Source organism: Scyliorhinus canicula, chromosome 6, assembly GCF_902713615.1.
Source record: "Scyliorhinus canicula chromosome 6, sScyCan1.1, whole genome shotgun sequence".
Lineage (NCBI taxonomy): Eukaryota > Metazoa > Chordata > Chondrichthyes > Carcharhiniformes > Scyliorhinidae > Scyliorhinus > Scyliorhinus canicula.
Window position 1 is genome coordinate 7,220,684 of NC_052151.1, and position 26,337 is coordinate 7,247,020.

General features: G+C 48.2%; 1 protein-coding gene across 1 annotated transcript in view; it reads left to right on the forward strand.

Moving 5' to 3' along the window:
* The first annotated feature begins 16,034 nt into the window (after positions 1–16,034).
* The window catches only part of LOC119966922, a 234,150-nt gene continuing 223,847 nt past the window's right edge, over positions 16,035–26,337 (forward strand). The window contains 1 exon segment of the mRNA XM_038798880.1: positions 16,035–16,255. The gene's annotated coding sequence lies outside the window, so the exon portion shown is untranslated.

Consider the following 26,337-nt stretch of genomic DNA (forward strand, 5'->3'; position numbering starts at 1 on the left):
ATGCCCGCGCACTATTTCTCCTTCCGCCGCCCCGCAGTATCCATCCGCGGGCCGGCTGAGGGGCATCCCGGCCCGCGCATGCGCGGGTTTCGCGCAAATACGCGATGACGTCATTCGCGCATGCGCGGGTTGGAGTCTTCCAATCCGCGCATGCGCGGCTGACATCATATGACGCGTCAGCCGGCGCTAACTCCGGCAAGCGGGCTTAACGAAATTCGTTAAGCCCGTGATGCCGGAGCTTACGGCGTCGGGCTGCTAGCCCCGACCGGGGACCAGAATCGGTTCCCGGTCGGGAAGGGGCGCGCTGGCGTCAAACCCGCCCGGGTTTGACGCCAGCCTTACGATTTCACCCATTTTGGGAGAACCGCGCCCGGGGAGTCTGTGGGGAAACATGGGGAGTCTGTGGGGAAAACATGGGGAGTGAGAAAAACATGAGGCGTCTGTGGGGAAACATGAGGAGTCTGTGGGGAAACATGGGGAGTCTGTGAGGAAAACATGGGGAGTTTGTGAGGAAAACATGGGGAGTCTGTGGGGAAACATGGGGAGTATGTGGGGAAACATGGGGAGTCTGTGGGGAAACATGGGGAGTCTGTGGGGGAAACATGGAGAGTCTGTGAGGAAAACATGGAGAGCCTGTGAGGAAAACATGGGGAGTCTGTGAGGAAAACATGGGGAGTCTGTGGGGAAACATGGGGAGTATGTGGGGAAACATGGGGAGTCTGTGGGGAAACATGGGGAGTCGGTGGGGAAAACATGGAGAGCCTGTGAGGAAAACATGGGGAGTTTGTGAGGAAAACATGGGGAGTCTGTGGGGAAACATGGGGAGTATGTGGGGAAACATGGGGAGTCTGTGGGGAAACATGGGGAGTCTGTGGGGGAAACATGGAGAGCCTGTGAGGAAAACATGGGGAGTCTGTGAGGAAAACATGGGGAGTGAGGAAAACATGGGGAGTCTGTGAGAAAAACATGGAGAGTCTGTGAGGAAAACATGGAGAGCCTGTGAGGAAAACATGGGGAGTCTGTGAGGAAAACATGGGGAGTATGTGGGGAAACATGGGGAGTATGTGGGGAAACATGGGGAGTCTGTGGGGAAACATGGGGAGTCTGTGGGGAAAACATGGAGAGCCTGTGAGGAAAACATGGGGAGTCTGTGAGACAAACATGGAGAGTCTGTGGGGAAAACATGGGGAGTCTGTGAGGAAAACATGGGGAGTCTGTGAGGAAAACATGGGGAGTCTTTGAGGAAAACATGGGGAGTCTGAGGAAACATGGGGAGTGTGAGGAAAACATGGGAAGTCTGAGGAAACATGGGGAGTGAGAAAAACATGGGGAGTCTGTGGGGAAAACATGGGGAGTCTGTGAGGAAAACATGGGGAGTCTGTGAGGAAAAGATGGGGAGTGAGAAAAACATGGGGAGTCGGTGGGGAAAACATGGGGAGTGAGAAAAACATGGGGCATCTGTGGGGAAACATGGGGAGTCTGTGGGGAAACATGGGGAGTCTGTGAGGAAAACATGGGAGTCTGTGGGGAAACATGGGGAGTCTGTGGGGAAACATGGGGAGTCTGTGGGGGAAACATGGGGAGTCTGTGAGGAAAACATGGGGAGTCTGTGAGGAAACATGGGGAGTCTGTGGGGAAATATGGGGAGTATGTGGGGAAACATGGGGAGTCTGTGGGGAAACATGGGGAGTCTGTGGGGGAAAACATGGAGAGCCTGTGAGGAAAACATGGGGAGTCTGTGAGGAAAACATGGGGAGTCTGTGAGAAAAACATGGAGAGTCTGTGAGGAAAACATGGAGAGCCTGTGAGGAAAACATGGGGAGTCTGTGAGGAAAACATGGGGAGTATGTGGGGAAACATGGGGAGTATGTGGGGAAACATGGGAGTCTGTGGGGAAACATGGGGAGTCTGTGGGGAAAACATGGAGAGCCTGTGAGGAAAACATGGGGAGTCTGTGAGAAAAACATGGAGAGTCTGTGGGGAAAACATGGGGAGTCTGTGAGGAAAACATGGGGAGTCTGTGAGGAAAACATGGGGAGTCTGTGAGGAAAACATGGGGAGTCTGAGGAAACATGGGGAGTGTGAGGAAAACATGGGGAGTCTGAGGAAACATGGGGAGTGAGAAAAACATGGGGAGTCTGTGGGGAAAACATGGGGAGTCTGTGAGGAAAACATGGGGAGTCTGTGAGGAAAAGATGGGGAGTGAGAAAAACATGGGGAGTCGGTGGGGAAAACATGGGGAGTGAGAAAAACATGGGGCATCTGTGGGGAAACATGGGGAGTCTGTGGGGAAACATGGGGAGTCTGTGAGGAAAACATGGGGAGTCTGTGGGGAAACATGGGGAGTCTGTGGGGAAACATGGGGAGTCTGTGGGGAAACATGGGGAGTCTGTGAGGAAAACATGGGGAGTCTGTGAGGAAAACATGGGGAGTCTGTGGGGAAATATGGGGAGTATGTGGGGAAACATGGGGAGTCTGTGGGGAAACATGGGGAGTCTGTGGGGAAAACATGGAGAGCCTGTGAGGAAAACATGGGGAGTCTGTGAGGAAAACATGGGGAGTCTGTGAGGAAAACATGGTGAGTCTGTGGGGAAACATGGGGTGTCTGTGAGGAAAACATGGGGAGTCTGTGGGGAAACATGGGGAGTCTGTGGGGAAAACATGGGGAGTCTGTGGGGAAAACATGGAGAGCCTGTGAGGAAAACATGGGGAGTCTGTGAGGAAAACATGGGGAGTGAGGAAAACATGGGGAGTCTGTGAGAAAAACATGGGGAGTGAGGAAAACATGGGGAGTCTGTGAGGAAAACATGGGGAGTCTGTGAGGAAAACATGGGGAGTGAGGAAAACATGGGGAGTCTGTGAGAAAAACATGGGGAGTCTGTGAGGAAAACATGGAGAGTCTGTGGGGAAAACATGGGGAGTCTGTGGGGAAAACATGGGGAGTCTGTGGGAAAACATGGGGAGTCTGTGGGGAAAACATGGGGAGTCTGTGAGGAAAACATGGGGAGTCAGTGGGGAAACACGGGGAGTCTGTGAGGAAACATGGGGCGTCTGTGAGGAAAAGATGGGGAGTGAGAAAAACATGGGGAGTCGGTGGGGAAAACATGGGGAGTGAGAAAAACATGGGGCATCTGTGGGGAAACATGGGGAGTCTGTGGGGAAACATGGGGAGTCTGTGAGGAAAACATGGGGAGTCTGTGGGGAAACATGGGGAGTCTGTGGGGAAACATGGGGAGTCTGTGGGGAAACATGGGGAGTCTGTGAGGAAAACATGGGGAGTCTGTGAGGAAAACATGGGGAGTCTGTGGGGAAATATGGGGAGTATGTGGGGAAACATGGGGAGTCTGTGGGGAAACATGGGGAGTCTGTGGGGAAAACATGGAGAGCCTGTGAGGAAAACATGGGGAGTCTGTGAGGAAAACATGGGGAGTCTGTGAGAAAAACATGGAGAGTCTGTGAGGAAAACATGGAGAGCCTGTGAGGAAAACATGGGGAGTCTGTGAGGAAAACATGGGGAGTATGTGGGGAAACATGGGGAGTATGTGGGGAAACATGGGAGTCTGTGGGGAAACATGGGGAGTCTGTGGGGAAAACATGGAGAGCCTGTGAGGAAAACATGGGGAGTCTGTGAGAAAAACATGGAGAGTCTGTGGGGAAAACATGGGGAGTCTGTGAGGAAAACATGGGGAGTCTGTGAGGAAAACATGGGGAGTCTGTGAGGAAAACATGGGGAGTCTGAGGAAACATGGGGAGTGTGAGGAAAACATGGGGAGTCTGAGGAAACATGGGGAGTGAGAAAAACATGGGGAGTCTGTGGGGAAAACATGGGGAGTCTGTGAGGAAAACATGGGGAGTCTGTGAGGAAAAGATGGGGAGTGAGAAAAACATGGGGAGTCGGTGGGGAAAACATGGGGAGTGAGAAAAACATGGGGCATCTGTGGGGAAACATGGGGAGTCTGTGGGGAAACATGGGGAGTCTGTGAGGAAAACATGGGGAGTCTGTGGGGAAACATGGGGAGTCTGTGGGGAAACATGGGGAGTCTGTGGGGAAACATGGGGAGTCTGTGAGGAAAACATGGGGAGTCTGTGAGGAAAACATGGGGAGTCTGTGGGGAAATATGGGGAGTATGTGGGGAAACATGGGGAGTCTGTGGGGAAACATGGGGAGTCTGTGGGGAAAACATGGAGAGCCTGTGAGGAAAACATGGGGAGTCTGTGAGGAAAACATGGGGAGTCTGTGAGGAAAACATGGTGAGTCTGTGGGGAAACATGGGGTGTCTGTGAGGAAAACATGGGGAGTCTGTGGGGAAACATGGGGAGTCTGTGGGGAAAACATGGGGAGTCTGTGGGGAAAACATGGAGAGCCTGTGAGGAAAACATGGGGAGTCTGTGAGGAAAACATGGGGAGTGAGGAAAACATGGGGAGTCTGTGAGAAAAACATGGGGAGTGAGGAAAACATGGGGAGTCTGTGAGGAAAACATGGGGAGTCTGTGAGGAAAACATGGGGAGTGAGGAAAACATGGGGAGTCTGTGAGAAAAACATGGGGAGTCTGTGAGGAAAACATGGAGAGTCTGTGGGGAAAACATGGGGAGTCTGTGGGGAAAACATGGGGAGTCTGTGGGAAAACATGGGGAGTCTGTGGGGAAAACATGGGGAGTCTGTGAGGAAAACATGGGGAGTCAGTGGGGAAACACGGGGAGTCTGTGAGGAAACATGGGGCGTCTGTGAGGAAAACATGGGGAGTCTGTGAGAAAAACATGGAGAGTCTGTGAGGAAAACATGGGGAGTCTGTGAGGAAACATGGGGCGTCTGTGGGGAAACATGGGGAGTCTGTGAGGAAACATGGGGAGTCGGTGAGGAAAACATGGGGAGTCTGTGAGGAAACATGGGGAGTCTGTGAGGAAACATGGGGAGTCGGTGAGGAAAACATGGGGAGCATGCCGGGAAAACATATGGAAAAATAGGGTGAGCATGTAGGGAAACATAGGTGTACCTGTGCGTATACATGAGGGAATATGTGGGGAAAATGGATAAACATATGGGGGAAATGGGTAAGCATGTGGGGAAAACATGGGGTACCTGTGGGGAAAACATGGGGGAACATGTGGGGAAACATGAGGGGGAAACATGGACCATGTGGGGAAAACATTACTAAACATTTGGGAAAAACATTGGGAACGTAGTGAAACATGGGGGAAGAGGTGGCGAAACATGGGGAACATATGAGGAAACGTGGGGAACTTGGGGATCATGTGGTGAAGCATGGGGGAACATGTGGAGAAACATGGGGAACATATTAGGAAACTTGGGATTCATGTGGTGAAGCATGGGGGAACATGTGGAGAAACATGGCGAACATATTAGGAAGCTTGGGGTTCATGTAGTGAAGCATGGGGGAACATGTGGAGAAACATGGGGAACATATTAGGAAACTTGGGGATCATGTGGAGAAACATCGGTAAACATGGGGGGGGGGAAATGTGGGGAAATATGAGGCTCAACACATGGAGGAACATTGGGGTGTTACGTCACCCTAGGCAATGCCACAGTCAGTTCCAGCCCTACAGACCCCAATGAGTACTGACACCAGATTTATAAGTAAAATATTAACAAATTGTGTATTAATAATAATAGGAAAAGATGAATACATAAAGACATAACAGGGCAATGGTTTACCGGTCTACCTAATCCCAAAACCCATCCCACCTTTCATCCAGAGACTCACAAAACAGACAGACAGGAAGGATTGGAGAGGATGAAAACACAAGGATTAAGGGAAAAGGTTTGAGACTAATCGTCACTGCTGCATTTATGGCTTCTGAGGAGTAGATGTATTGAAGAGATTCAGGTTGCTGCAGTTCCGTACTTTAACCACCAGATGCCGTTTTAGACAAGAGTTCCAGGTCAGTGCAATTCTGTCCACAGGATTTAGGTCGATGCCCTCCGCCCCTCTACCATTACATGGAGCTTCTGTTTCTTTGAGATATTACTGGGCTTAAATCTGAAAGTTTGCAAACCTTTACTGTGCAGAAACCCGGCTGTCTTATAAAATATATTTTCAGTTTAAGATTGAATTTGAGCTCTTTCCAGCTTTCCAGACAGAGGATTAAAAGGTTACAGATCTGATAAGTGACTGCTTGTTTTCTTACTCGAGGAACCCTTCATAGACCTGAGGGCTTTCTGTGACTTTTCACTGGGAGAGTTTTCACAGAAGGGGTTGGTGGTTTTAAAAGATGCCTGGCCGAGGGAGAGAGGACAGCAGAGAGAGAGTGCCCTCCAGATGCTTACTGGCCTGTTTCTTCTCAGAACTGACAAAATGGGCCTGGCTTCTCCTGTTCCAGAAGTTCCTGAAAAGCTCCACCAACCTCAAACAGGGCCGGATTTCCAACAAGCAGATTGGCCGCTTGCCAAGTCTATCAAACTGACATCACAGGATCTGCCACAGAACCCAGCAGGGATGTTCTGATTAGTCCATTAGGACAGGGGTGTTTCAGTTTGTCCCAAGTCTGTAATTTAAACAAAAATCCCAATGCTGCAACAGCTAACCAGATGACTGTAGATTGAAGGCTTCAGGCCAAGGATTAACAGGAGACACACAACAGACAAAGGTTTTACAACAGTGTCCTCACAGTGGAACCTGTGAGGAAACATGTGGGAAACACATGGGCAAACACTTGGGAACATGGGAAACGTCAGGAAACATGGGGAAAACATGCGGGGAGATGTTAGAGAACATTAGTGAACATTTAGGGGAACATGCGGGGAAAACATGGGGAAAATATGGGTAAACATGGAGACGGGGAACATGTGGGGAGATAGGGGTAAACATGTGGTGAATTATGTGGAGAAATGTGGGAAAACATGGGTAACATGTGGGGAAACGTAGAGAAACGTGGGAGAACTTGGGGAAATATTGGGGAACATGTGGTGAAACATTGGGAAATGTGGGAAATTTTAGAAAACATTTAGGAACATTGGGAAATGTGGGAAATATTGGCAAACATGGGGAAATATTGGGGAACATTGGGAAACATTTGGGAACATTGGGAAACATTCAGAAACATTTCGGAACATTGGGAAACATGTGGGAAATATTAGGAAACATTGGGAAATATGTGGGAAATTTTGGAAAACATTTGGAAACATTGGGTGTGATGAAATGTTTGAGCACGGTTCTGCATATTATTAGCAATGCGACCTCCAACCAGTTAGTGGCGATAGAGATCTATCTATTGTTTGTTATCTTTCCACGTGTTTGTTAATAAATCATCGTTATAGTTAAACAACTATATGTTCTGTGTACATCATTACAACAGTTATAACACAGAACTCAACATTGGGAAACATTGTGAGAAATATTGGGAAACATTGGGAAACATATGGACACATTGGGAAATATTGGGAAACATTGGGAAACATATGGACACATTGGGAAATATTGGGAAACATTGGGAAACATATGGACACATTGGGAAATATTGGGAAACATATGGACACATTGGGAAATATTGGGAAACATTGGGAAACATATGGACACATTGGGAAATATTGGGAAATATTGGGAAATATATGGACACATTGGGAAATATTGGGAAACATTGGGAAACATATGGACACATTGGGAAATATTGGGAAACATTGGGAAACATATGGACACATTGGGAAACATTGGGAAACATATGGACACATTGGGAAATATTGGGAAACATTGGGAAACATATGGACACATTGGGAAATATTGGGGAACATTGGGAAACATATGGACACATTGGGAAATATTGGGAAACATTGGGAAACATATGGACACATTGGGAAATATTGGGAAACATTGGGAAACATATGGACACATTGGGAAATATTGGGAAACATTGGGAAACATATGGACACATTGGGAAATATTGGGAAACATATGGACACATTGGGAAATATTGGGAAACATTGGGAAACATATGGACATATTGGGAAATATTGGGAAACATATGGACACATTGGGAAATATTGGGAAACATATGGACACATTGGGAAATATTGGGAAACATTGGGAAACATGGACACATTGGGAAATATTGGGAAACATATGGACACATTGGGAAATATTGGGAAACATATGGACACATTGGGAAATATTGGGAAACATTGGGAAACATATGGACACATTGGGAAATATTGGGAAACATTGGGAAACATATGGACACATTGGAAAATATTGGGAAACATTGGGAAACATATGGACACATTGGGAAATATTGGGAAACATTGGGAAACATATGGACACATTGGGAAATATTGGGAAACATATGGACACATTGGGAAATATTGGGGAACATGTGAGAAACATATGGACACATTGGGAAATATTGGGGAACATGTGAGAAACATTAGGAAACATTTGGAAACATTGGGAAACTTGTAGGAAATATTGGGAAGTATGGGGAAACATTGGGAACGTGGGAAACGTGGTAAACATTGGGGAGTATTGGGGAATGTGGGAAACATCATGAGAGGCATAGATAGGGTGAATGCACTCAATCTTTTTCCCAGGGTTGGGAAATCGAGAACCAGAGGGCAGGCATTTAAATTAAGAGGGTAATAATTAATGGGAACCTGAGGAGCAACCATTTACACAGAGGGTGGTAGGAATGTGGAATGAGCTGCTGGAGAAGGTGGTTGAGGCAGGGATATTGACAACATTTAAAAGGCATTTGGACAGATACTTGGATAGGAAAGGTTGAGAGGGATATGGGCCAAATGCGGGTGATGCGACCATCAATTCACGTGAAACAAAGAATAGATGTAAACTGTGGCTTTAATTGACTAGAACAGTGCTTGCCTGCGACTGCTCTGCTACTGAGAGCCGCCTACAGGGCTACTATTCTTTATACCTCCTCTCAAGGGAGGAGCCGGGGCGGAGCCCATACAGGCCCCAATATGATACATCACAGGTAATACCTTACAATGGTCCATAGGTGGAGCCGTCATGGGCAACAGCGTGGTACAGTTACATATATGGTGAATGGTTACTGCAATACGTTCACCACATTCACCCCCTGTTAAAAAAATGAAGTCCGGCGGGAGTGATGAGTTCACAGGTTCAGCCTGTCCGGCGCCCGGATCGTGCACTGTGATTGTCGAAGCTCTGGTATCGCAGCTGGCCCGGGTGTCGAATTCGTCCGTGTGGGCATGGGTAGTAACGTTGCCGGTGCGGGTACAGACGTGGACTCCGGGAGCGTGTCTTCTGGAGCTTCGTTCCTGTGGGTCGGTGAAGGGGAAATGGGGGGGGTGGGAGGGGTGCGGGTGCCATATAGGGGCGGGGGCGCTGGTCAGCGTAGGTTGGGCGGGGTAAGTTGGGATGGTGGTGGTAGTGGAACCTGCAGGCGCTAAGTCCCGGAGGGAAACGTATCCTGTCGGCCGTCGGGGTGTTCTACGTATGCATACTGGGGGTTGGTGTGGAGGAGCTGGACTCTCTCGACTAGGGGTCGGACGTATGGCTCCTGATGTGTTTCAGGACGGGCCCCGGTGTCTTCAGCCAGGATGGAATCGAGGCCCCAGAGGTGGATTTCCTGGGGAAAACAAACAGGCAGTCATGACGGGTCTCGTATGTGGCCGTGCAAAGGAGGGACCTAATCTAGTGGAGTGCGTCGGGGAGGACCTCCTGCCAGTGGGAAACCGGGAGATTCCTAGACCGTAGGGACAGGAGGACGGTCTTCCAGACCGCCACGTTCTCCCTCTCCACCTGCCCGTTTCCCCGGGGTTATAACTGGTAGTCCTGCTCAAGGCGATGCCTTTGCTGAGCAGGTACTGACGCAGTTTGTCGCTCATGAATGACGAGCCCCGGTCACTGAACGTACGTGGGGAAACCAAACAGGGTGAAGACACTGTGTAGGGCTTTAATGACGGTGGCCACGGTCATGTCGGGGCAAGGGGATTGCAAAGGGGAAGCGGGAGAACTCGTCGATGATGTTGAGGAAATATGTGTTGTGGTTGGTGGAGGGGAGGGGCCATTTGAAATAGATACTGAGGAGCTCAAAGGGCCGGGATGCCTTTACCAGGTGGGCCTTATCCGGTCGATAGAAGTGCGGCTTGCACTCCGCGCAGATCGGGCAGTCCCTTGTCATGGCTCTGACCTCCTCGGTGGAGTAGGGCAGGTTGCGGGCCTTGATGTAGTGGAGAAGCCAGGTGACCCCTGGGTGGCAGAGGTCATCGTGGATAGCCTGGAGTTGGTCATCTTGCGCGCTGGCGCATGTGCCGCGGGACAGGGCATCTAGGGGCTCGTCCTGGGGGCTTCCCAGGACGATATACTATCTCGTAATTACAGGTGGAGAGTTCGATCCTCCACTTCAAGATCTTATCATTCTTGATTTTGCCCCGCTGCATATTATCGAACATAAAGGCTACCGATCGTTGGTCGGTGACGAGGGTAAACCTCCTACCAGCGAGGTAGTGTCTCCAGTGCCGTACGGCTTCCACAATGGCTTGGGCTTTTTTGACCGAGAAGTGCCGAATTTCAGAGAGTGTGTAAAAAAAATGCAACCGGCCTGCCTAGCGGCGAGGGCGACCCCTGACGCGTCGCTCTCCACCTGGAAGGGGATGGACTCGTCCATCGCGCGCATTGCGGCTTTGGCGACGTCCGCTTTGATGCAGCTGAAGGCCTGACGGGCCTCGGCCGTCAGTGGGAAGATGGTGGCCTTGATTAGTGGGTGGGCTTTGTCCGCATAGTTGGGGACCCACTGGGCATAATAGGAAAAGAACCTGAAGCACGTCTTCAGGGCCTTGGGGCAGTGGGGGAGGGGGAGTTGCAGGAGGGGGCGCATACGGTCGGGGTCCGTTCCTAGAACCCCATTTTCCACGACGTAGCCGAGGGTGGCTAGTCTGGTTATGCGGAAAACGGATTTCTCCTTGTTGTAAATGAGGTTAAGGGTTTGGGCGGTTTGGAGAAATCTGTGGAGGTTGGCATCGTGGTCCTGCTGATCATGGCCACAGATGGTGACGTTGTCCAAGTACGGAAATGTGGCCCGCAGCCCGTACTGGTCCACCATTCAGTCCATGGTTCTTTGAAAGACTGAGACCCCGTTTGTGACGCCGGAGGGGACCCGGAGGAAGTGGAAGAGGCGGCCGTCTGCCTCAAAAGCCGTGTACTAGCGGTCCTCCGGGCGGATTGGGAGCTGGTGGTACGCAGACTTCAGATCCACTGTGGAGAACACTCGGTAGTGTGCGATCTGGTTTACCACGTCTGCGATCCGGGGAAGGGGATACGCATCAAGGTGTGTGTACCGGTTTATGGTTTGGCTGTAATCTCTAACCATCCAGTTCCTTTCCCCGGTCCTGACGACTACCACCTGAGCTCTCCAGGGGCTATTGCTAGCCTCGATGATTCCCTCCCGCAAGGGTTGCTGGACCTCGGACCTGATAAAAGTCCTGTCCTGAATGCTATACCGCCTGCTTCTGGTGGCAACTGGCTTCCAGTCGGTGGTGAGATTTGCGAAGAGCAGGGGAGGGTTGACTTTTAGTGTCACGAGGCTACATACGGTGTGTGGAGGTAGGGGCCCGCCGAATTTCAGAGTTAGGCTCTTGATGTTACACTGGAAATCCAGTCCCAACAAGAGATGAGCGCAGAGGTCGGGGAGTAGATACAATTTAAAATCAGCGTACTCGGCGCCCTGTATTGCTATGGTTGCGGTAGGGCACCCTCGGACCTGCACCGAGTGCGACCCGGAGGCGAGGGAGATGGTTTGGTGCGCTGGGAAGATTGGGAGTGAGCAGCGTCTCACCCTGTCTGGATGAATAAAGCTCTCCGTGCTTCCGGAGTTGAACAGGCAAGGTGTTTCGTGTCCATTTACCCAGACGGTCATCATGGAGCTCCGGAGGTGTTTGGGTCGTGACTGGTCCAGGGTGACCGCGCTGAGTTGCGGGTCGCTGGCGTGGTTGGAGGTGCTGGGGCGGTCCCAAGATGGCTGCCCCCGTCGGTCGCACATGTCGGGTGGCGTTGCAGATGGCGGCCAAGATGGCGGCCCCCGTCGGTCGCACGTGTCGGGCGGCGAGGAAGATGGCGTCCAAGATGGCGGCCCCCACGAGTCACACATGGCGGGCCGCATGGGCGAGGATGGCTAAGATGGCGGCCCCCATGAGTTGCACATGGCGGGCCGCATGGGCGAGGATGGCTAAGATGGCGGCCCCCATGAGTTGCACATGTTGTGCGGGCTTGGAGATGGCTGCCCCCACGGACAGCACGAGGCCGATGACACGTCTGGGAGCGGAGCCGGCAGGCAAGCTGCTAGACGGCTGGATCTTGGGGCCTGTGTCTGAGGGTCAGGCCTACGATTTTGAGGGTTTGGACCTGGCCAGGCAAACCTCAGCATAATGTCCTTTTTTCCCGCAGTCGCTGCAGTTCACGTTCCGGGCCGGGCAGCGCTGCCCAAGGTGCTGATGCTGGCCTCAGAAATAGCAGGGTAGCCCCCCATGTTGGGCGGGCAGCCACGCGGCACAGGCCTGGGATACTCTTTGGTCGGGGGTCCACGAGGGGATCGCGTGATTAGACGGGAACGCGTTGAGGCTTTGGAACGCTACTTCTAGGGAGGAGGCTAGCTTTACTGTCTGTTCCAGGTCCAGAGCAACCTTCTCGAGTAGGCACTGTCTCATGTGGTTGTACCTGACTCCAGCCACGTAGGTGTTCCAGACTGCGAGGTCCATATGTTGAGTGGCCGTAACAGCCTGGTAGTTGCAACTTCGCGCAAGGACTTTGAGGTCGCGAAGGTACTCTTCCAGCGATTCCCCGGGGCGTTGGCGGCTAGTAGTGAAGAGATGCCGCGCGTACACCTCATTCACGGGTCTTACATATAGGTGCTTCAGCATCGCAAGGGCGTCTGCGTAGGTGGAAGCTTCCTCGAGTTGCACAGAGATTCGATGGCTCACCTGGGGGTGGAGGAGGCTCAGCTTCTGATTGTTGGAAACAGAAGGTGAGGAGGAGGTGGCGAGGTAGGCCTCGGAACAGCGGAGCCAGTGCGAAAAAATTCCTTTGGCCTCCGAGGGCTGTGGGTCAAGTTCCAGTCGGTCAGGTTTGAGGGCAGATTCTACAGTGGTGTTGTAGTCGATTAAATTGATGTGACCATCAATTCACGCGAAAGAGAGTAGATGTAAACTGTGGCTTTAATCGACTAGAACAGTGCCTGCCTGCGACTGCTCTGCTACTGAGAGCCGCCTACAGGGCTACTGTTCTTTATACCTCCCCTCAAGGGGAGGAGCCAGGGGCGGAGCCCACAAAGGCACCAACATGATACATTCCATGTAATATCGTGCAATGGTCCATAGGTGGAGTCGTCATGGGCAACAGTGTGGTACAGTTACATATATGGTGAATGGTTACTGCAATACGTTCACCACAGTGGGCAAATGGGGTTAGCTTCAATGGGCTTTTTGATTGGCATGGACCAGTTTGGGCCGAAGGGCCTGTCTCCGTGCTGTAGATTCTATGACTCAATGGGGGAAACATTCAGAAACATGTGGGAAACATTGGGACACATGTGGGGAACATTTGGGAACAATGGGAAACATTAGGAACATTGGGAAAAATTTGGGAACGTTGGAACACATTGGGAAACATTGGGGAACATCAGGAAACATTGGAAATCATTGGGAAACATGGGAAATATTGGTAAACATTGGGAAATGTGGGAAATTGTGGAAAACATTTGGGAACATTGGGAAACATGTGCAAAACATTAGGAAACATTGGGAATCATTGGGAAACATGGGGAAAATATTAGTAAACATTGGGAAACATGTGGGAAATTATTTGTGAAAAAAGTGGGAATATTGGGAGACATTGGGAAACATATGGGAACCATTGGGGAATATGGGGGAAAACATTGGGAAACATTAGGAAACATCGGGGAATAAGAACATAAGAACTAGGAGCAGGAGTAGGCCATCTGGCCCCTCGAGCCTGCTCCGCCATTCAATGGCTGATCTTTTGTGGACTCAGCTCCACTTTCCGGCCCGAACACCATAACCCTTAATCCCTTTATTCTTCAAAAAACTATCTATCTTTACCTTAAAAACATGTAATGAAGGAGCCTCAACTGCTTCACTGGGCAAGGAATTCCATAGATTCACAACCCTTTGGGTGAAGAAGTTCCTCCTAAACTCAGTCCTAAATCTACTTCCCCTTATTTTGAGGCTATGTCCCCTAGTTCTGCTTTCACCCGCCAGTGGAAACAACCTGCCCGCATCTATCCTATCTATTCCCTTCATAATTTTAAATGTTTCTATAAGATCCCCCCTCATCCTTCTAAATTCCAACGAGTACAGTCCCAGTCTACTCAACCTCTCCTCATAATCCAACCCCTTCAGCTCTGGGATTAACCTAGTGAATCTCCTCTGCACACCCTCCAGTGCCAGTATGTCCTTTCTCAAGTAAGGAGACCAACACTGAACACAATACTCCAGGTGTGGCCTCACTAACACCCTATACAATTGCAACATAACCTCCCTAGTCTTAAACTCCATCCCTCTAGCAATGAAGGACAAAATTCCATTTGCCTTCTTAATCACCTGTTGCACCTGTAAACCAACCTTCTGTGACTCATGCACTAGCACACCCAGGTCTCTCTGCACAGCGGCATGCTTTAATATTTTATTGTTTAAATAATAATCCCGTTTGCTGTTATTCCTACCAAAATGGATAACCTCACATTTGTCAACATTGTATTCCATCTGCCAGACCCTAGCCCATTCACGTAACCTATCCAAATCCCTCTGCAGACTTCCAGTATCCTCTGCGCTTTTCACTTTACCACTTAGCTTAGTGTCATCTGCAAATTTGGACACATTGCCCTTGGTCCCCAACTCCAAATCATATATGTAAATTGTGAACAATTGTGGGCCCAACACGGATCCCTGAGGGATACCACTAGCTACTGATTGCCAATATGGGGAATATGGGGAAACATTAGGGAACATTGGGGAACATGTGGGAAACATTTGGAAACATTGGGAAACGTGTAGGAAATATTGCGAAGTATTGTGAAATATATGGGGATATATTCAGAAACTTTAGGAACAGTGGGAAACGTTGGGAAACATTGGGAAATATTGGGCAACATAGAGGAAAGATGTGGGAAATAGTGGGAAACATTGGGAAATTATGGGGGAACCATTGGGAAATATTGGGGAAGGAATATTGGGGAACATGTCAGAAATATTAGGAAACATTGGGAAACATTACAAACCATGGGGACATATTAGGAAAATTTGGAAAGTGGGAAACTTTGGGAAAAATTTGGAAATATTGTGAAATATGTGGGGAACATTGGGAAACATGGGGGAAATATTGGGAAACATTTGGGAAACGTTGAGAAATATTGTGAAATATTAGGAAACATCGGGAAATATTAGAAACATTTGGGATAATTGGGGAACATTGGGATCCTGGGGCTGACGTCAATGGGCCAGGATTCCCTGTGATGTCACCGAGCTCCCGGCTGTCGTCAGGGAAATACCCAGAGTGCCCCGCGGTGAAATGGCGGCTGGAAGTCAGAGAGAGGAGTGAGAGAATGTGAGAGAGAAGAGTGAAGGAGAGAGAGAGAGAGAGAGAGAGAGAGAGAGTGTGAGAGTAAGTAAGTAAGAAAGAAAGAAAGAAAGAAAGAAAGAGAGAGTGAGAGAAGGAGAGGGGAATGGGAAAGTGAGTGTGAGAGAGAGAGGGAGGAAGAGAGGAACAGAGATTGAGTGTAAGAGTGAGAAACAGTGTGAAAGAAAGAGTGTGTGTGAGAGAGAGAGAGTGTGTGAGAGAGAGAGAGAGAGAGAGAGAGAGAGTGTGTGTGTGAGAGAGAGAGAGAGAGAGAGAGTGAGAGAGAGAGAGTGTGTGTGTGTGTGAGTGAGTGAGAGAGAGTGTGTGTGAGTGAGAGAGAGTGTGTGTGTGTGAGAGAGAGAGAGAGAGAGAGAGTGTGTGTGTGTGAGTGAGAGAGAGAGAGAGAGAGTGTGTGTGTGAGAGAGAGAGAGAGAGAGTGTGTGTGTGTGTGTGAGAGAGAGAGAGAGAGAGAGAGAGGGAGAGAGAGAGAGAGTGTGTGTGTGTGAGTGAGAGAGAGAGAGTGTGTGAGAGAGAGAGAGAAACCAGAACAGAGAGAGAGGTATCCCGGCTCTGGGCCATTGGAATTGGAGTGCAGAGGGAGCCGGGCCTGAGAGAGGGCAGTCTGGCCCTGGGGTCCAGTCCCGGGCAGTCTGGCCACGGGGTCCATTCCCGGGCAGTCGAGCAGCGGCTGGTAAGGCAGCGGCTGAACTTGTTTTTGGGGCAGAGCCGGAGTAAAAGGAGAGAAATTGTAAAATAACAAAGTATAAATATCTGGGGGGGGGGGGGGGGGGGGGAGAGGAGAGGAGTGGGGGTAAGGGAGGAAGAGGGGGTAAGGGAGGAAGAGGGGGTAAGGGAGGAAGAGGGGGTAAGGGAGAAGAGGGGGTAAGGGAGGAAGAGGGGGTAAGGGAGGAGAGGGGATGGAGGAAGAGGGGGTAAGGGAGGAAGGGGGTGGTGTAGAGGTGGTAAGGGAGGAGAGGGTTTGGGGAGGAGAGGGGGTAGGGTGGAAGGGGGGTGGTGGGGGGGTGGAGGAGAGGAAGGGGGTAGAGGAGAGGGTATGGGGAGGAAGGGGTGGAGGAGAGGGAGTAGGGGAGAAAGGAGGTAGGGAGGAGCGGTCAAGGAGGAGGAAGAGGGGGCAAGGGAGAGGAGGAGGTGTCTGGGGAGGCGTGAAAGAGGGGAGTTTGGGGAGCGGGGGGGCTGAGGAGGGAGTGGCAGAGGGGCAGGCGAGGAAGAGGGTAGCGTTGGGTGGGGGTGCAGAAGGAGTGGTGATGGGGAGAGGGACATGGGTGGCAAGGGGCAGCGAGATGGGCAAGGAGTGAGGGGATGTGTTTGGGACAAGGGGAGAGTGGAGGCGAATCGCATGTTGGACACTACAGGCTGGTTGAGTACTGTCAGTATTTTATTGTGAAGTTATGATCCTGTTTTCTACAATCCATCAGTTTGGATATACTGAAACTCGTACTACACATTACACATTTGTGTGATAGGACGAATGTTATTTGGGCTTTATCCTGATAATGGGGAATATCACTTGTGTTATAAGACCATAAGACATAGGAGTGGAAGGAAGGCTATTCGGCCCATCGAGTCCACTCCGCCATTCAATCATGGCTGATGGGCATTTCAACTCCACCTACCAGCATTCTCCCCGTAGCCCTTAATTCCTCGCGACATCAAGAATTTATCTATCTCTGCCTTGAAGCCATTTAGCGTCCCGGCCTCCACTGCACTCCGCGGCAATGAATTCCACAGGCCCTGGGGGACATGATAGCATTCTTCATGGCAATACCTTGACCTGCCATAGTTGATCTGTCTGGTTTGAATTCGTTAGTTTTCCTCGTGCATTTCCCATGGCAACACCTTTTCAGCGCTCTCATGCACTATACATTGCAGATGCTTGAAGTCTGAAATAAAAGCAGAAAATGCTGGATGAACTCAGCAGGTCTGGCAGCATCTTTTTTGGAAGCTGTGGAGGAAAGATCCCCAGAGGCAGTGAGGTCAGTGACAATCCTGGAAACTTGGTTTGATGTTCGCTGGTGGGGTTGTGGTGAAGGGGAGGTAGGAGAAAGTCTCAGAGTTGACACTCCGATTCCATGAGGTAATGGCCAGTACCCCAGACGAGAAACCTCCCTTGTCGGCAGGTATGATGACCAAGTCAAGGTTGGACTTGAGAGAGACCAGACTGCAGCGAGTTCTGAAGGAGACAGGTTGGAGTGAGTGAGAGGAGCAGAGAAATTGAGGTGGTGCAGACAGTTCTCAATGAAGAGATCAAAAGCAGGAAAGAGGCCAGAGGAAGGTGTCCGATAGAGGGAGAAGACTGGAGGCAAGTAAAAAGGGGAAGGGGGACACAGAGTGAGTATGGAGATGATACCGAATTTCATTAAGGTGACGGTATAAAGGGATGAAGCAAAGTACAAAACGTTCGGCATTAGAGATGGCAAGGTCAGAGGGTATGGTGCATACTTGATAAGAACTGGGATAGGAAGATGTGCCTCAAACGCTGCCGTGCGGTGGCCTTGACATCGATCGTTATGAAGTGCTTCAACAGGTTGGTCACGAGACACATGAACTCCATGCTTCGAGAATGCCGAGATCCACTGCAATTTACATACCGCTGCAACCGGTCCACAGCAGACTTCAACTCCCTGGCCCTATACTCATCTCTGGAACATCTCGACAACAAGGACTTCTACGTCAGATTCCTATTCGTTAACAACAGTCAACCTTCAACATCATAATCCCAGCCAAGCTCATATCAAAGCTCCAAAACCTAGGACTTGGTTCCTCCCTCTGCAACTAGATTCTCGACTTCTTGACCCACAGACCACAATCAGTAAGTATAAACAACAACATCTCCTCCACGGTAGGGCCCCGCAAAGCTGCATGCTTAGCCCCCTGCTATACTCCCTGTACACACACGACTGCATGGCAAAATTTCGCTCCAACTCCATCTACAGGTTTGCTGACAACACAAATGTAGTGGGTCAGATCTCAAACAATGATGAGTCAGAATACAGGAGGGAGATAGAGAACCTAGTGGAGTGGTGTAACGACAACAATCTCTCCCTCAATGCCAGCAAAACTAAAGAGCTGGTCACTGACTTCAGGACGTAAAGTCATACACACCCCTATCTGCATCAACAGGGCCAAGGCGGAGATGGTTGATAGCTTCAAATTCTGGGTGTGCACATCACCAACAATCTTTCCTGGTCCACCCACGTTGACACTATGACCAAGAAAGTACAACAGCGCCCATACTTTCTCAGGAAACTAAGGAAATTCGGAATGTCCACACTGAATCTTACCAATTTTTACCATAGAAAGAATCCTATCTAGCTGCATCACAGCCTGGTATGGTAACTGCTCAGCCCAAGACCATAAGAAACGACAGAGAGTCATGAATACCGCCCAGTCCATCACACAAACCTGCCTCCCATCCATTGACTCTGTTTACACCTCCCGCTGCCTTGGGAAAGTGGGCAGCATAATCAAAGACTCCTCCCAGTCGAGTTATTCTCTCTTCCAACTTCTTCAATTGGGCAAGAGATACAAAGGTCTGAGAATACGCACTAACGCATTCAAAAACAGCTTCTTCCCTGCTGTTACCAGACTCCTGAATGACCCTCTTCAGGACTGAAATTATCTCTTCACACATCTCTACTGAGTTGTACTACACTCCGTATGCTCATCCTATGTCTATGTATTTACATTGTATATTTATGGATGTACTATGTTTTTTCATGTATGGAACGATCTGCCTGGACTGTACGCAGAAAAATACTTTTCGCTGTACCTCGGTACAGGAGACAAATTTAAAGAATGGGGTCAGAGGGATGGGAAGATGTGGAGGATCTTAGATGAGTGTTAGATGGTATTTATAAGTTGTTGGAGCTAGCAGCAAGGCAGAGAAATAGCTTCTTTTCGGGTGTCGGATGAGAATTCTGTTATGGGATCATTTAGATCCGAAACATGAACTGTGTCTCTGTCCACAGATGCTGCCAGACCTGCTGAGTTTTTAATAATAATAATATTAATCGCTTATTGTCACAAGTAGGCTTCAATTAAGTTACTGTGAAAACCCCTAGTCGCCACATTCCGGCGACTGTTCGGGGAGGCCAATACAGGAATTGAACCTGCGCTGTTGCCTTGTTCTGCATTACAAGCCAGCTGTTTAGCCCACTGTGCTAAGCCAGCCCCTGACTGTGCTAAGCCAGCCCCTTTTCCAGCATTTTCTGTTTTTATTTTGGTATATATTCCCTTTAAGATGTGGTATTCTTGAGAATCTATCCTGATGAGTGCCAGCCAAAAAGCTTTGACAGCATGTCTAGTTTTGCAGCAATACTCCAGCTCTGTACTGCCAAGCTATTATTTGATTTGAGTCACTGATTTCTTCCCATTTGGTTAATTGAGTGACTTGCAAAAATCACCGATTTACCCAACATCTTCTCATTTTATTTTCACTTTATTGGCAGACAACTGCCTTTATCGAATGTTGTGACATCCCTGTGATGAGAGCAGCATCAAGATTTCTGTACCGTATTTCTGTCTCAGGAATTCATTTAAATCAACATTATGGCATGGTGCCAACAATCAAAATCTGAGCTTTAAGCAACTGGAGACAGCTCGATTTTAACAAATACAGCTGCTTTGTGAGTGGTGAGATGACTGAATTATACAGTTGTTTACGTGCAGTTTGAAAACATTGGTGATTCATTAAAGCTGCAATGTAAGTTAAATGCAGCAAAATTCCTGCTGGAAGAATATTGTTTACTTTATTATTATTATCATTATTATTATTATTATTAATGGTGGTTCTGCTCCTATCCTCCCATACCTTGGAGGAAGGGATGGCCGATAATGTTCCCAGCTCATCCTGTGTGTTTAACACCGTGTAAGAGCCTGGTTCTTTGGGTTTGAGAGCTTCCTGTTGAGATTGTAGTTTGCGTAAAGTTTGCAATGTGAATGTGGTTTGAATTCTGCGAGGTAGCTGTGCTTGGTTTGATTTAATACTGCTGAATGTGTCCTAGCCAGTTATCAGAGTAATGTCCTGTAAGGGCAGCTTTGTGTTGAAAGCGCAGTGTTAAGCAGGTGAATATTATTCCATTTGCTGCATTTCCAAGTCATTGACTATGTAGGCGAAACATCTGAATCTGAACATATGAATTAGGAGCAGGAGGAGGCCCCTCGGCCCCTCGAGCCTGCTCCGCCATTCAATAAGATTAGAACATAGAACAGTACAGCACAGAACAGGCCCTTCGGCCCTCGATGTTGTGCCGAGCAATGATCACCCTACTCAAACCCACGTATCCACCCTATACCCGTAACCCAACAACCCCACCCCCCCTTAACCTTACTTTTAAGGACACTACGGGCAATTTAGCATGGCCAATCCACCTAACCCGCGCATCTTTGGACTGTGGGAGGAAACCGGAGCACCCGGAGGAAACCCACGCACACACGGAGAGGACGTGCAGACTCCACACAGACAGTGACCCAGCCGGGAATCGAACCTGGGACCCTGGAGCTGTGAAGCATTTATGCTAACCACCATGCTACCGTGCTGCCCTAAGATTCTAGGCTGGTCTCATTGTGACCTCAACTCCACATGCCTGCTGGCCCCCGATAACCTTTCACCTCCTTGCCGATCAAGAATCTATTTAGCTCAACCTTCAAAATATTCAAAGATTCCGCCGCCTTTTGAGGAAGAGAGTTCCGGAGACTCACTATCCTCCGAGGAATCATTCTCCTCCTTTCTGTCTTAAATGAGTAAAAATAAGGGTCACTCATTTAAGGGTTTAAAAATAAAAAGGTTTAAAAGTAAATGTTTAAAACTAAGGGGTCAAACTGTGACCCCTAGTTCGCGATTCGATCATAAGACATAGGAGCAGAAATAGGTCACTCGGCCATCGAGTTTGCTCCACCATTCAATCATGGCTGATATTTTTCTCATCCCCCCCCCCCTCTCCTGCCTTCTCCCCATAACCCCTGATCCCCTTATTAATCAAGAACCTATCTATCTTTGTCTTAAAGACACTCAATAATTTGACCTCCACAGCCTTCAATGGATTCATCACCCTCTAGCTGAAGAAATTCCTCCACATCTCTATTTTAAAAGATCGTCCCTTTAGTCTGAGATGGTGTCTTCTGGTTCTAGTTTTTCCGACAAGTGGAAACATCCTCTCCACATCCACTCCATCCAGGCCTCGCAGTATCCTGTAAGTTTCAATAAGATCCCCCCTCATCCTTCTAAACTCCAACAAGTATAGACCCAGAGTTTTCAATCGTTCCTCATACGGCAAGCTCTTCATTCCAGGGATTATTCTTATGAACCTCCTCTGGGCCCTTCCCAAGGCCAGCACATCCTTCCTTAGATACGGGGCCCAAAATTGTTCAAAATACTCCAAATGCGGTCTGACCAGAGCCTTATACAGCCTCAGAAGTACATCCCTGCTCTTGTAATCTCACCCTCTTGACATGAATGCTAACATTGCATTTGCCTTCCTAACTGCCAACTGAACCTGCACGTTAACCTTAAGAGAATCATGAACAAGGACTCCCAAGTCCCTTTGTGCTTCTGATTTCCTAAGCATTTCCCCATTTAAGAAATAGTCTATGCCTAAATTCCTCCTTCTAAAGTGCTTAACCTCACACTTATCCACATTATATTCCATCTGCCTCTTTGCCCACTCTCCTATCCTGTCCAAGTCCTTCTGCAGCCCCCCCTGCTTCCTCAATACTACCTGTCCCTCTACAGATATTTGTATCATCTGCAAACTTAGCAACAGTGCCTTCAGTTCCTTCTTCCAGATCATTAATGTATATTGTGAAAAGTTGTGGTCCCAGCACAGACCCCTGAGGCATACACTCACTGGCTGCCATCCTGAAAAAGACCCCTTTATCCCCACTATCTGCCTTCTGACAGTCAGCCAATCCTCTATCCATGCCAGGATCTTGCCCGTAACACCACAAGCGCTGGAATGTGGCGATTAGGGGCTTTTCATAGTAACTTCATTGCAGTGTTAATGTAAGCCGACTTGTGACAATAAAGATTATTATTATTCAGATCTTACCCTTAACACCATGGGCTCTTAACTTATTTACCAGTCTCCTATGTGGCACCTTTTGGAAATCTAAATACATCACATCCACTGGTTCTCCTTTGTCTAACTTGCTTGTTACCTCCTCAAAGAACTCTAACAGATTTGTCAGACATGACTTCCCTTTGACAAAGCCGTGCTGACTCAGTCCTATTTTACCATGCACTCCCAAGTACTCCGCAATCTCACCTTTAAGAACAGACTCTAAAATCTTACCAATGACTGAAGTCAGGCTAACTGGCCTATAATTTCTCATCTTCTGCCTCCTTCCCTTCTTAAACAACGGTGTTACATTAGCCACTTTCCAGTCCTCTGGGACCTCCGTGAATCCAGTGATTCCTGAAAGATCATCACCAGTGCCTCCTCAATCTCCTCAGCTATCTCTTTTAGGACCCTGGGGTGTAGTCCATCCAGTCCAGGTGACTTATCCACCTTCAGACCTTTCAGTTTCCCCAGAACTTTCACCCACAAGAGGAAATATCGTCTCCACACCCACTCTGTCAATACACCTCCGGCCTTAGGTTTCGATCAAGTTGCCTCTTAGTCTTCTAAACTCGAGTGGATAATGTGTCTTTCGATTATTCTGACATCTGGGCAGAGCGATTATGTAGAGGCTATAAGGAGGGGAGAGTATTTGACAAGATAGTAAAAATACATTGTTTAGACTCTGGATTACGTCTCTAGTGAGTACGAGTCCTTCATTAACTTTCCAATTGTCTTTTAAGCTTTCCATTGGCTTTGTCAGTGGCTCTAGGCTGTGTCAGTAGATGTGGTAATTGAAGAGTATATATTCAATGTCTATTTACTCTGCCTGAAACTTACAGCAGGGAATGTTTCTATGGCATGGGCATTTGTTTCCAGGAGAATTAAAAAAAAACGTTTGAGAATGAGTAACTGGTTAAAGGAAATGTTTCATCTCTCCCAGGTTGGTCTGTGCAGTCAAATATTGATGGAGTTTAAAGGTTAGTACCCTCTGGGGCTGAAACTGGTTCCTTCTCCAGGGAATTGTTTGAAGGAAGTGTTTTGTTTAATTGTTATTTGTTTACAGCATTACTGAAAGTTGTGCTCTCAGATGGTGTTTGAAATTCCCTATTGATTACACGCCTAGGGGCATCTACATGTGTCTGACATTAAAATACAGACTGTCCTAAGCCTGCAGTGCTGTATATCTTACCTCCTGTCGCACTGGAATGGTTTCTCATTGAACTTGGTGCAGTAATTGTCCTCCAATATTAATGCTGACCTCAGCACAATTATTTTACGAGGCAAGAGTATTCTGTTAATGTTTCTCCATCAGATCTATGCACACAACCTGCACCACAAGAGTTTGTTGTTACTGTTTTAGAACATACCGGCCCTCAGGAGGCAGGCCGCTCCGCTTTGTTCTGTTCTGTCATGGTGCTCTTTATTACATTTGCTACAGAAATTGCATTTTCTAATGGGCGTCTCTTCCTCCCAATGGGACAAAATGGAAAAAACTGGGAGTCATTTTTCATTTGGTTTTATATTTGTGTGTCTCATGTGTATATATATTCTCAGCTTTCGCAACCATGGGACCCATTTAATAGAACTCCTGAGAAATAGTCTTATTTTGTTGAAGAATTAAATGCAGAAAGTTGACTGTTTTGGTGTAGGTACAAACACTAAAAAACCTAATTTGTAACTTTTATATTTCTCATATATATGTGTTTATTATAATTAAAGGTTATTTTATTCAACAAAGCACTTAAGTCTTACCTTTTTGAATTTTTAATGGTAGGAGTGATGCTGCTTTTGAGCACGTATTAATATTATTAGTTTAGAACATAGAACATAGAACGATACAGCGCAGTACAGGCCCTTCGGCCCACAATGTTGCACCGACATGGGAAGTCAAAAACTAAAGGCCATCTAACCTACACTATGCCATTATCATCCATATGCTTATCCAATAAACTTTTAAATGCCCTCGATGTTGGCGAGTTCACTACTGTTGCAGGTAGGGCATTCCACGGCCTCACCACTCTTTGCGTAAAAAACCTACCTCTGACGTCTGTCCTATATCTATTACCCCTCAATTTAAGGCTATGTCCCCTCGTGCTAGCCACCTCCATCCGCGGGAGAAGGCTCTCACTGTCCACCCTATCTAACCCTCTGATCATTTTGTATGCCTCTATTAAGTCACCTCTTAACCTTCTTCTCTCTAACGAAAACAACCTCAAGTCCATCAGCCTTTCCTCATAAGAATTTCCCTCCATACCAGGCAACATCCTGGTAAATCTCCTCTGCACCCGTTCCAAAGCTTCCACGTCCTTCCTATAATGAGGCGACCAGAACTGTACGCAATACTCCAAATGCGGCCGTACCAGAGTTTTGTACAGCTGCAACATGACCTCATGGCTCCGGAACTCAATCCCTCTACCAATAAAGGCCAACCCACCATAGGCCTTCTTCACAACCCTATCAACCTGGGTGGCAACTTTCAGGGATCTATGTACATGGACACCGAGATCCCTCTGCTCATCCACACTGCTAAGAATTTTACCATTAGCCAAATATTCCGCATTCCTGTTATTCTTTCCAAAGTGAATCACCTCACACTTCTCTACATTAAACTCCATTTGCCAACTCTCAGCCCAGCTCTGCAGCTTATCTATGTCCCTCTGTAACCTGCAACATCCTTCCACACTGTCTACAACTCCACCGTCTTTAGTGTCGTGTGCAAATTTGCTCACCCAACCTTCTGTGCCCTCCTCTAGGTCATTTATAAAAATGACAAACAGCAACGGCCCCAGAACAGATCCTTGTGGTACGCCACTCGTAACTGAACTCCATTCTGAACATTTGCCATCAACCACCACCCTCTGTCTTCTTTCAACTAGCCAATTTCTGATCCACATCTCTAAATCACCCTCAATCCCCAGCCTCCGTATTTTCTGCAATAGCCGACCGTGGGGAACCTTATCAAACGCAATATTAGAGGTGCTGCTGATTGAAATATCAGACTCGCTCTCCCCTCAATGGGAATAATATAAAACACTGTAATATCAGACTCACTCTCCCCTGAACGGGGATAATATAAAACACTGTAATATCAGACTCACTCTCCCCTCAACGGGGATAATATAAAACACTGTAATATCAGACTCACTCTCCCCTCAACGGGGATAATATAAAACACTGTAATATCAGACTCCCTCTTCCCTGAACGGGGATAATATAAAACACTGTAATATCCGACTCACTCTCCCCTGAACGGGGATAATATAAAACACTGTAATATCAGACTCACTCTCCCCTGAACGGGGATAATATAAAACACTGTAATATCAGACTCACTCTCCCCTGAACGGGGGGTAATATAAAACACTGTAATATCCGACTCACTCTCCCCTCAATGGGGATAATATAAAACACTGTAATATCCGACTCACTCTCCCCTGAACGGGGATAATATAAAACACTGTAATATCAGACTCACTCTCCCCTCAATGGGGATAATATAAAGCACTCTAATATCAGACTCGCTCTCACCTGAACGGGGATAATATAAAACACAGTAATATCCGACTCTCTCTCCCCTCAATGGGGGTAATATAAAACACTGTAATATCCGACTCACTCTCCCCTCAACGGGGATAATATAAAACACTGTAATATCAGACTCACTCTCCCCTCAACGGGGATAATATAAAACACT